Source organism: Papio anubis, chromosome 10, assembly GCF_008728515.1.
Source record: "Papio anubis isolate 15944 chromosome 10, Panubis1.0, whole genome shotgun sequence".
NCBI classification, from domain to species: domain Eukaryota; kingdom Metazoa; phylum Chordata; class Mammalia; order Primates; family Cercopithecidae; genus Papio; species Papio anubis.
In genome coordinates this window covers 123433665-123445933 of record NC_044985.1, presented here as the reverse complement: position 1 = coordinate 123445933, position 12269 = coordinate 123433665, and positions in this window count along the sequence as shown.

The window sequence follows — 12269 nt, the reverse complement described above, 5'->3', positions numbered from 1 at the left end:
TTTTGCTGTGACTTTCAAAGTGAAGTGGAAGGGGGAAAGAGCACAGGAAGGCGAGTGCCTGCTCTTACACACACACAGATTTGTGGATTTGGTGTACATTGACTTAACCACTGGCTTTTTTTTTTTTTTCATGAGCCATGGGATTTGCTCTCTGTTCACCGAGCTTTCATCAGAATCAGCAGCCACGAAACCCTGGGCTGAGAGTCAAAGCCTCTCCTCTGTGACCCCAGAGAATGAGCGGGGCTGCAAACTCGCTCAGCGTGCTGTGCTTGAGGAGCTGCGGCATGGATTGAGCTGAGAAGTGCTTATATATTTATAAATATGATGCCCACGCACACTGACGCTGCCAGAGCCCAGGCTCTTGGGGCAGAGAGGTCTGCAATGAAAGGAAGCACTCCCCACCCCGTGACGGTGTGCAGGCCACTCAACCCGGCTCTTCTCTAGAGCTGGGTAAAAACTGCCTCTGCTCCACATGACTGCCTTGAGGAGAACCAGTGTAGAAGTGCTTAACACGCTTTACAAACTGCTTGGCACACAGCAAGTGCTCCATAAGTGCTCCCATTGTGAGTCTGACTCTGTGTAATCCTGCAATACAGGCTCGCCCAACAAAGGAAGGCAGCTTGAATCCCAGCCAGCCGCTTCTCTGTCTCAGCGGGTCTTGCTAAGCCCTGGCATTTCCCATCCAGGGTTGCAAGACAGAGGTAGGTGCCATATCCCTGCGTTGTCCCTGTGCTGGGCATTACCTGCCTACAGCCCTAATGCTGCTGTGTCCAGCCCAGTGGGTGCCCTGGAGCTGACTTGTGCTGATTTCACCATGGAGCCCTGAAGGAACCGGCCAGTCAGAAAGGCCAGGTCATAAGCATGAGCCCAAGTCAGGAGAAAACATGTGTTTATCAGCACATAACTGGGCATCATGGCCAAAGGACAAGCTGAGAAACTCGCACTAAAGGCCCATACTCATGGCTGGGTTATGCACAAATTGCTCTCGGAAAATACAGATTTCAGCTAAGAACAGGAAGGCGTTTCCTGAAATTCTGGGGAGATGACTTCCCCTGTTGTAGGAGACACAGAAGAATACCAAACAGGGTCAGAGACTCAAACCTGAAATATGTGTTTATATTATTTATATGATGAATCTGTAGCATATATTATAATATTTATTCGGAGCAGCTAAATATGCATGGGAAGGGGACAGAAAGAGAAAGAGGAGGGGATGAGCCTTGTGCCCACTGGCACGACGGCCTGAGGCTCGCCCTGCTCCTGATGCCTCGGCTCTGAAGATCCTCATCTTTCTTTAGAGTCGAGAGAATTAGCTCCAGACAAAGTGGTGGTCCCTTTGCACATGTACGCCCCTGCTCCCATGGGTGGGCATGACACGTGTATATGCATGTGTGTGCCTGAGCCAGGCACTCAGACATGAGCAGGGGGCTCTCCGAGGAGGCTGCCACTGCCAAGAGCCCCACTTCATGGAGGAAAGAATGGGACAAAGGTATGGAGACACAGGGAAGCCAAGGGACCCACCCAGCCACACGGGCTCCCCACAGCTGGGCCACAGGGCCTGCCCATGGCCTGGCAGGGCCTCCAGGGTGGCCACCTGCAGGAACCTGCCGCCCTGGCCTCACTCAGTTTTCACCAAACAACTGTCGTGCTATGGCACCAGTGCCATGGCTGTACACACACCCAGCTCTTCCCTCTTGTCCCTCCTCTACAGTCCCGTGTCCCTCCTTTCAGCCCTTTGCTGGCTTCCACCCTAGAGGTCAACTCGACTTCAAAGTCATTGAGCTCCCTCTGAAGTCCTCAATCCTGGCCTGTCTTGGATTTTGCTATCAGGATCTCAAATGAAATGCACCATGGGCCCCCCGCAGCTTAGAACTGGCTCCAGGGTCCCACCTCACCCCCATGTCTGTTCACGGCCCTGGGTGTGTGGGTTGCTGGGGCTCTGAAGTTGAGGGTTTCATGGTGGGCCTGTGGGCCCAGGCCTGGTCCCATCATGGGCCCAGGGCTTCCTCCCACACCCCACGCACACACAGGGCTAATTTGGAAAACCAACACAGGTTTTTGAGGGAGGGCAGGAAATGACCATTTTTAAATCAGAAGTCCTCATCAATTTATAAAGAACATTTTAACAGCAGAAGTAAGAAAGACAGCATTCCAGAATAAAGAACAGATCTTCAAATTCAACCTGCTTTTGCTTCATTTCTCTCATATCTGCTTTCTTTCCTGCCTACATTTCAGTCCCACTCACTTAGGGACTTTCACTATAGATGACAGTCAACTGAGGTTCCAGACCAGACCACCCTGGATACGGGGAGGAGTTCCGAGCAGGCAGGAAGAGGGTGGTGGGGGACTAGGCAGCCTGCCCTCAAGCCTGGAGCTCCCTGGCGGCCATGGCGAGAACCGGCTCCAGGGGCCATGGGGCCACTGGACCGGCAGGTGTAGAGTGGCAAAAATTCTGTGCACCCTGGTGGGGTCTGCCCTGGTCTCCCCCATGGTGTCCCTGGTCAGTACCCGGAAAGTATGGTGTTGAGGACACTTCAGGAGCCTGGCGTATAAACTGGCCTTGAATCCCCCTGGCTGTTGAACCCCAGCCCTGAGCCTTCTCTATGCCACATTGCTCCTAAGAATCCAAAAATAATCTCAGGCTCTGGCCGAAGAAAAGCTCACTGATTATGGAAGAGACAAGACTGTTGCTATTCTCAGTAGGAGGCATATTTACTTCTTTGCATGAAGGTATTTCTAAACACAGGTAATTATAAAAATCATTACCCCATGAACCAGTGTGGGAAACCAGATGGTAGGTAATACATTCATAAATAATTACCTTGTGCGAGTTCTCTGAAATAATACTTCCTATTCACTTTACACCTTTCTGTAGAAAATAAATCTCCAGCATTCTCTCATTTGGAAACTGGCGGGCTGTGACTTTCCCTTTATTAAAGGAATAAAATGGATGTGGAGGAGGCACTCCTTGCCTTGGGCTCAGGGTCAAGTCCCAGGGACCATGCTGCAAGCTGCTCAAGTCCTCGCCCCAGTGGTGCTGGTCCTGATGCCGTCCTGGAGCCAACCATGGGGACCACCCCTGCCAGGATCCCATGTCCCCTGCTGGCGCCACAGCCCAGCTGGCTCCCCGTCAGCCAGCTTCTCTCTGATGTCTTCCAGGACCCTTCTGGCTGCTTTGTGCGCACAGCTTGCTTCATATGACAGATGATATGGTGTGGCTGTGTCCCCACCCAAATCTCATCTTGAATTGTAGCTCCCATAATTCCCACGTGTTGTGGAAGGGACCCAGTGGGAGATAATCGAATAACGGTAGTGAATAAGTCTCATGAGATCTGATGGTTTTACATGGGGTTCACCCTTTCCCTTGGTTCTCATTCTCTCATGTCTGCCGTCATGGAAGAAGTGCCTTTCGCCATGGTTGTGAGGCCTCCCCAGCCACGTGAAACTGTGAGTCCATGAAACCTCTTTTTCTTTATTAATTACCCAGTCTTGGGTATGTCTTTATCAGCAACATGAGAACAGATTCATACAATGGAGAATTTCAGGCAATGACAGACAGAGCATGATGAATCCCATAAGGCCCTGTCCCAGCTCCATCCTCCACCTACTCAGGCCCATCCTGCCCTGACCTTTCCCAGCAGTGGCTGAGAAGGCTGAGAAGGTGGGGCCTTCGGGCCAGGCCAGGCACCAGGGCCAGTCGGCAAGCTGCAGCCTCGGCCACCGAGCCCTCCCTCCCCTCCTCACCGCGTCTCCTTTCTGGGGCTGCCTCCCCCTAACCCAGGGCTCGGTGTTGGCTTCTTCGCTGATGGTTAGGCCTGGTCCTGTTCTGCCTTCTCGATCATTCCTCCAGTGTCTCCGTGCCCTTGTCACTTTTGCATAAATCTACAAAGTAAATCCTGCTTGTAACTCCACTGACGGAAATACCAAAGCATTCTGCAAAATTTCTTAATTCTCTTTATAGATGTATCTTTCTCATTTTAAAAAGTCTTTCTTCCAGCCTTTTGTGAAAAAGCAAGTCTAAGGCTTCGAAGCTGTCCTCACCACCCCGGCACGCGTGACCTCACCTTCAAGACGCCAGCTGCTCTCCAAGCTCCCTCTCCTCACCAGCCTCTGCTCGGTTACGTGTGGGGGTTCATTTGCTTGCCAGTGCCCATTACCTCTTCAGTAGCGGTGCCCAGCTCAGGAATGTGGGTGTCGGTGGGCATTCATGCGAGAAACGCTTCCCACGGCCTCTGTGTATAGACGGCATCGTCAGTGGACACGGAGCCACTTTCCCCATAGATATCATTCTACCACCTTCTCCTTTTATTTGTCTCACCAGATACCCCCAGACCTTTCTGATGTGTTTGGTATTTCATTCCAGGAATGTCTGGGGAACACCACGGGTTGGTTGGGGGCTGGCTATGGGGACTGCTCAGGGACCAGTGCATTGCCCTCAGCTCCTACAGATCCTCCTCGAGGCGAAACACCTTCCAAGGATGCATCCTGTCTCCTCAGTCGCTGCCGACTCAGGATTCCTTTTCCACTCTTAGCTATTTTTCCAGTTCCAGAATCGCCCTCCACGACAGCACCGTGGTTTCTGTGCCGTCTGCTTCGCTGCTTCAGCGGGAGCTGCGGTGGCTTGCAGCTTAGCTCTCTCACTCTCCAGGCTCTGTTCTGCTTCTGAATCTCGCTCCTCCATTTACATTTATTTTTCCTCCCTTTGTTCTGTATCCATTGTCTGAGTTTATCGTGTGCTTCATTCACTGGGATTCTGGCCTGGTCGATTTCGGCTGGTGTGCCGTCTGATGATGACTGAGATGACCCCTGGAGGCGCCCTTTATTTCAGTTCAGGGGCACACGTGCAGGTTTGTTATGGGGTAAACTCGAGTCACAGGGGTCTGTTGTACAGATTACTTTGTCAAGAAGGTATTAAGCCTAGTACCCATTCTTGCTGGAGAAGCATTTGAGATGAGGGTTGCTGGTGGCTGGTTCCAATTTATTGCTTCTTTTCCCCCAGTTTAGAAAAAACTTTTTTTGATCCAAAACTTTTTCTTTTTTTTTTTTTTTTTTTTTTTTTTTTTGAGACGGAGTCTCGCGCTGTCGCCCAGGCTGGAGTGCAGTGGCGCGATCTCGGCTCACTGCAAGCTCCGCCTCTCGGGTTCACGCCATTCTCCTGCCTCAGCCTCCTGAGTAGCTGGGACTACAGGCGCCCACCACCGCGCCCGGCTAATTTTTTGTATTTTTAGTAGAGACGGGGTTTCACTGTGGTCTCGATCTCCTGACCTTGTGATCCGCCCGCCTCGGCCTCCCAAAGTGCTGGGATTACAGGCGTGAGCCACCGCGCCCGGCCCAAAACTTTTTCTTGCTAGTTATTACTTCTGTGGGGCATCCTTGTTGATGCTGGTTTTATTCTTTGGTTATTTACAAGTAAAATGCTCAGCACGAGGACTATTCATTGAGTGGGCAGGAAATGCTAGTGCTGCCATGCCTGCTAAAGCGGCCGCAGCCCATCTATCAAACCTTCTAGCAGAACTGCAGGTTAAATGCTCGGCATTTTTGTCCATCCCACCACTGCAGAGGTCCCCGGATGGAGCAGCCACAACTCTACCTGGAGGAGGCTCTCAAGCACAGGCCGCCACCCTCCCAAGGCTCAGTCCCGAACTGTGGATTTCTCTGGACACAGTGGCTGCCGCTGAGAGGAGGGACCTGAAGTGGGCCTTGGCCTCTGGCCGCCCACCCCCAGAGCCCCACAGGGAGACCCCACCTCTGACGTTGATCAGAGCCCAGGGACCTCTCTTACTGTACAAGACAACGCACCATCCATGTGTCCCGAAGAGAGCACCTGCTTAGCATGAATCCTGACACTTACAAACCACCGAGGTAGTGTTTTAAATCACAGATCTCTGCTGATGAATGTCTGCGGGTGGATGCACGATAGGTCCCAGGGAATGTCGGATGTCGCCTTGACGCCTGTGTGCTTCATGCCGTCTTCTCTGGCCCTGGATGTTTTCTGGCAGGCTCACCTCATTGTGGAATCTGATGTCCAACGAGGACTCCACTGTCAGCTCCACCTCTGGAGATGCTGAGGGCAGGGCCGGGCCCCATGGCACGTCCGGAAGTAGCATGGGTGGAGGTGGTAACTGTGCGTCTCTCCATCTGCCTGGCCAGTACTCCTTCCACGGTGTACCTGAAGGCAAGGCACAGCTGCATTCTGGTTGCTAAGAAAATGACTCATACCGTGAGTGGAGGGGTCTGAGTAGTATCCATACGCTATTTTTCAAAGCACTGTGAACAATATGTCTACTGACACAGAGATTGTCAGGGAAACAAGTTTACTTAATGTTGCATATACTCACCATGGTTACCACTTGGCACAAATACTAAGTATTTATATCAATAGGATAAAGTTAAGATAATCACTGTAATGTGCATTTTACTGAGACAAATCCGTTGAAAACACAAGATTAGTCAGGCAGGTCCCGAGAAGGCATTTTCCCAGGGGTGTAGTGATCTGATGGATTCAAAATAGATTTATAATTGATTGGAAGCCGTTCACCACCCACCAGCCTCAACTTCATGTTCAGAAGAGATTCCCCTAAATTGAGAAGTCACAGAAAAAAATTCCTACCAAAAATCAATATGGAAAGCATCACGGCATCCCCCAGGATGGTGCTGAAGATGGTTCTCTGCAGGAGGGTCCCGTCCTGAGCACACCCAGGCTCCAGCCTCGACAGACCTGCAGCATCGGGATTCAGGATGAAGTCCTTCCCGCCCACGGAAACGCTGTTTGTCTAACACAGACTCCTGAGGGGTCCTCAGAGTCCCTAAGTCACTATTCCAAGAGCTGCAGCCTTGGGATTGGGGAACGTCCTTCCCGTCCACAGAAACCCTGTTTGTCTAACGCAGATCTCCCAAGGGGCCCTCAGAGTCCCTAAGTCATGATTCCCATTACAGAACTGTCTTTCAAACAGCAATTTCTAAAAATGTAATCATAGATCAAAATGACCACTCTGTTTACGAAGAAATTTTACTCGTATTACGCTTTTCTTCATAGCACGTGATTTCTCCAGTCATTCTTTCTTTTCTTCAATGAATATATCTGTGCCCAGTTCCAGGCCTGCGAAGCAAAGGCAACCAGGAGCAGGTCGTGTCCCTCTGGGCAAATCTGTCCTAGGACAGAAGAGGAATGGGAACTGGCGGACACACGGTGCCAGGGAACCATCTGTGCTGAGGGAAGAGTGTGGAGCAGCAGGGAAGGAGAAGAGCAGCAGGGCGTGGCTCCGGACGGAGCAGGAGGAGCAGGAGCTCGGAGCCCTGCAGGCAGAGCCAGCTGTGCATCCTCAGGGCCGAGACAGCAATGAGGGTGACAAGATGACCAGAGTGGCACGAGCAGGAATGAGAGGGTGAAAGTCCAGCTGGGACCCAACCAGAGGCCTTGGCATTTGAACTGGGGAGTTACGTGATTGGATTTGGAATCTACAAAAAAAATCTATGGAAAACAGCAGGAGGTTCCTCAAAAAATTAAACACGGAATTACCATTTGATCCAGCACTACACTTTTGCATAGCTACTCAAAAGAACTGAGAAGAGTGACCCAAGCAGACGCGGGTTCCCCCATGTTCACAGCAGCTTTGCTCACAAGAACCAAAGTTGGGAAGCAGCCCACATCACGGACAGACGGATGGATCCACAGAGGCCATCCAGCCATAGATGGAATCATGTTCAGTCTCAAAGCAAGAGGAAGCTCTGACCCATGTTACAACATGGATGGATCTTGAGGACATCATGCTAAGTGAAATAAGCCAGGCACAAAATGCAAACACTGCGCCGTTCCACACTAGGAGATCCCTGGAGTGGTCAGATTAATTGAGTTAGAAAGTAGAAGAGGGGCTGCCAGGGGCAGGGGATGGAGAATTCATGTTTGATTGGGACAGAGTCTCAGTTTGGGAAGATGAACAGTTCTGGAGATGGATGGCGGTAATGGTTTCACAACAGTGTGAACATGCTTATGCCACTGAACTATACACTCAGAACAGAACTGTACGCTCAGAATGGAACTGTATACTCAGAACAGAACTGTACACTCAGAATGGAACTGTACACTCAGAACTGAACTGTACACTCAGAACTGAACTGTATACTCAGAACAGAACTGTATACTCAGAACTGTACACTCAGAACTGAACTATACACTCAGAACTGAACTGTATACTCAGAGCTGTACACTCAGAACTGAACTGTACACTCAGAACTGAACTGTATACTCAGAACTGTACACTCAGAACTGTACACTCAGAACGGAACTGTACACTCAGAACTGTACACTCAGAATGGAGCTGTACACTCAGAAACGGTTAAAACTTTACGCTATATACATTTAGCCACATATATACGTCCGCCAGGCGGGCCTATCACCTAGAGGTCAGGAGTTCGAGACCAGCCTGACCAATATGGCGAAATCCCATCTCTACTAAAAATACAAAAATTAGCTGGGCGTGCTGGCAGGCACCTGTAATCCCAGCTACTTGGGAGGCTGAGGCAGAAGAATTACTTGAACCTGGGAGGTGGAGGTTGCAGTGAGCCAAGATCACACAACTGCACTCCGGCCTGGGTGACAGAGCGAGACTCTCAAAAAATAAATAAATAAATAAATTTCACAACACTCTAGCTACTAAGCAAACAGCGGGATCCAGAGGGAAGAAAAGCCAGAGGCACTCCCAGTTCTCTGGAGGAGAGGGCACAGGGCTGGAGGTAACTAAGGTGGCGGGTGTGGAATGGGCAGGCGTGGGCAGGTGCAGGATCACTTTTGAAAATGGTTGATGGAGCAAAGGTGAGGGCTAGAGGCAGGAAGAATGGGAGTGGGGGCTTGGTGTGCATGCACCTGCATCATCCGAGGGGCCAAAACATTTATTTGAGATAGGGTCTCACTCTGTCACCAAGGCTGGAGTGCAGTGGTGCAGTCATAGCTCATGTCAGCTTTGACCTCCCAGTTTCAAGCAATCCTCCCACCTCAGTCTCCAGAGTAGCTGGGACCACAGGCATGTGCCATCACGCCTGGCTAATTTTTTATTTTTTGTAGAGATAGGGTCTGGCTATGTTGCCCAGGCTGGTCTCAAACTCCTGGGCTCAAGCAATCCTCCTGCCTCAGCCTCTCGAAATACTGGAATTACAGCGGTGAGCCACCAACACCCAGCCCAAAACAATTTTATCACCCCAAAAGGAAAGTTGTTAAGTTCTACACCCCATTATCCCTTCCACTCAGCCTGAGCAGCCTCTGATCCACTTCCTGCCTCTTTGGGTTTGCCTGTCCTGGACATTTCATATAAATGGAATCCTACAGTATGTGGCCTTTGGGGACTGGCTCCGTCACTCGCCAGAGCATCTTCAGGGTTCATCCACGTTGCAGGAGGAATCAGCACTGCATTCTTTCCGTGGCGGAATCATGTGCCATCGCGTGGCTGAGCCACAATGTGTCTACTCATTTCCGTCGATGGATATTCGGGTTGTTCCTGAATTCTGGCTGTTGCACACAGTGCTGTTATGAATGGTCATGAACAGAGTCTGTTTTCACTTCCTCGGGGTCTCCACCTAGACATGGGCTTGCTGGGCCACATGGTGATTGCATGTGAAGCTCTTGGAGAAACTGTCACGTTTTCCACAGCACTGCACAGCTGCGTCCACAAAACAACACATGGCCCTGCCCTCCAGGCCCCCTACGCGTGCTGGAGCCCAGCCCCACCTCCTTCCTGACCTTGGGAAGAGGACGGGTCACAAGCAAGATCACGGAGGTGTGGCAGGGGTGGGGTGGGGGCAGGCACAGACTTCCCGTGTGGACCGTCAGCCTCTTGCCACCCTGTGCTGGAAATGCCACGTTCCCCTTCCTAAACTCTGACGCAAAAGGTAATCTAAGTACTTTTCAATCTGAAAATGGAGGAATTATTAATAAATGATTCTTCAGAGATTCACATCGTTTCCATTTTTGCCTTGTAACAATTAAGTCCGCTTGCTTTTGAGAGTGACCTATTTCAGTAGACCTGTTTAAGCTGGATCAGCAGTAGTCCTGAGAAGCGGGTGTGTGCACACGGGGACACGGCCCGGCTCGTGCACGGCATGCAGTGCTGAGAGAGGAGTTGTGTGTGCAGTCCTCGGGTTCCGTGCTGACTTTCTTAATGCACAGTGCAGTCACGCCGCTGCAGCTCTAGAGCCCTCAGTGGCTCCCTGTTGCCTTCCAAACCAAACCCCAGCTCTGCAGCAAGAAGTTCCCCCGACTGCTGCCAACCCTCCCAGCAGCCTTTTCACCAGGTGCCCCTTCTGCATACTCCACAGCCTAGGGGTTCCCTACATGGCCCCTTCTGCATACTCCACAGCCTAGGGGTTCCCTACATGGCCCCTTCTGCAGCCCCTTGTCCCTCTATGGGCCATGCCCTGCCTCACTTCAGTCTATCTCCAATGCCACCTCCCTCAGGGAGTCCCTCCAAAACCCACCAGAACCACCACAGATTCCTGCTCCACTGACTAAAGCACAGGCTCCTCACTGTCTGCTCCTAGACGTCTCCCATGTCACCGTTGCTCCCAGCTGACCATGGGCTGTGTCCCTGCTGACCTTGAACCATCTCCCAGCTGACCTTGGGCTGTCCCCCAGCTGACCTTGGGCTGTCCCCCAGTTGACCTTGGGCTGTCCCCCAGCTGACCTTGGGCCATGTCCCTGCTAAAGTTGGGCCATCAACCTCATTCTCTCCACCTAAGCCCTCCAGGGTCCTTGAAGCCCGCAGCTGGATTCCTCCTTCCATCTCCTCTGATGCTGGGAATCTCAGTGGGAACAGTCTGTGGGGGGCACTGCAGTTCACCCCACTCCAGCCCAGTGAGAGGGGCATGTGGTGTTTTGTGTGAATTGCTTCCCCCCTCCAAGTCCATTGCTGGGACCACACAGACACAAGAACGGCACCCTTGAGTCTCCGTGCCGTGTCTGGGGAGGTCAATGCTCTAATGTGGTTTGGGGGCCAGGCGAGGCTCTTGGCCTGCAGCATCCCTCAGCATACCTGCCCCTGCCTATCTCAAGCCCTCTCTCTTGGCCATCACCAGAAAAATCCAGAGCCGTTTCCTACATCTACCAGGAAGGAGGACCCATGAGGCTCAGCTCCAAGTTATGTAAATCCAGAGCCCAGTGAGCCACGCACACTCTGGCTGCCAGGAGGGGGCCGTAGGGGGCTGTCTTCAGGTCCTCCGCGGAAGGATTCCCAGGGCCAAGGCCCTGCTGGAGCCGCCCTGGTGCTCAGTGACGGAGGCCCTTGCTGCCCCAGAGCAGGAACCCGCTTTGCTCCAGGAAGGCAGATGCCCCGGAGGGATTTTGTCACATTTACTGGTGCTTGAGGGGAAGGCAGAGAGGCCCCCCACCCTGGGGACATCCTCCAACCTGAAACGGCTGCCACTGCCTCCCCAGGCCATCCCTGAGTGAGAAGCTGCAGCCTGCCTCTCACAGCCCTGGGGCCCAGACCTTGCCACCCACAGCCTTGACAGCCAACACAAACCCCAGAGCGCTTTCCAGGCCAGGATGGAGACGCCGCCCTCAGCCAGCATACAGGTGTGCGCACTCCAGACCAGTCACTTACAAGGAGAACATGGGTGAGAACTGGGAAGCGGTAACCAGACAACCCTCTACCTGCTGCCTCACTGCCAGCCCTCTACCAAGGGAAGCCCCAGGGGAGTGGGCAAGCTCTGGGTATGCCAACAGAGGACCTCGACCACTGTCCCCTTGGAAGATGTCCCCATGGAGGCCTGTGTGGCCCAAGGCTGCTCGCTGCAATCCCATCCAGACACAGAAAGGCCCATAGGCTCTGCTGGCCTGGCCCACAGTGACTCCCAGGCGAGGTACCTGTTCTATGCAGAGTCTGCCATACTCTGGAAGCCTCTGCCCAGAACCCAGAACCCACACGCTCTTCTGACCCTTCTGAGTCTTCTCCCCAGACCTAGCAGGGCTAAGTTCTGGTCCAGTAGGGGCTACACAGTGTCACGTTTGAGTGACCCTAAGAAATGTATCTTCAAAGTTCAGAAAGCTGGGTTTCTGGACCACTTCTTGGCCAGTCAGAACATTAACATTACTTTAACCCTCCTTGAGTGGCAATCAGCATTGACCATCGCAGTTAGACTAAGGGTCAGAGGCCACATCAGGTGGGATGACTGCTCCAGCCAGAAGCCAAGGAGCCCCTTCTGCAAGGTAAGCCCAGGTGGTAGGATCGTTCCCCCAGGCTTGGGACAGAGCAGGCACTCCATGAATAGAAGGCACTCCA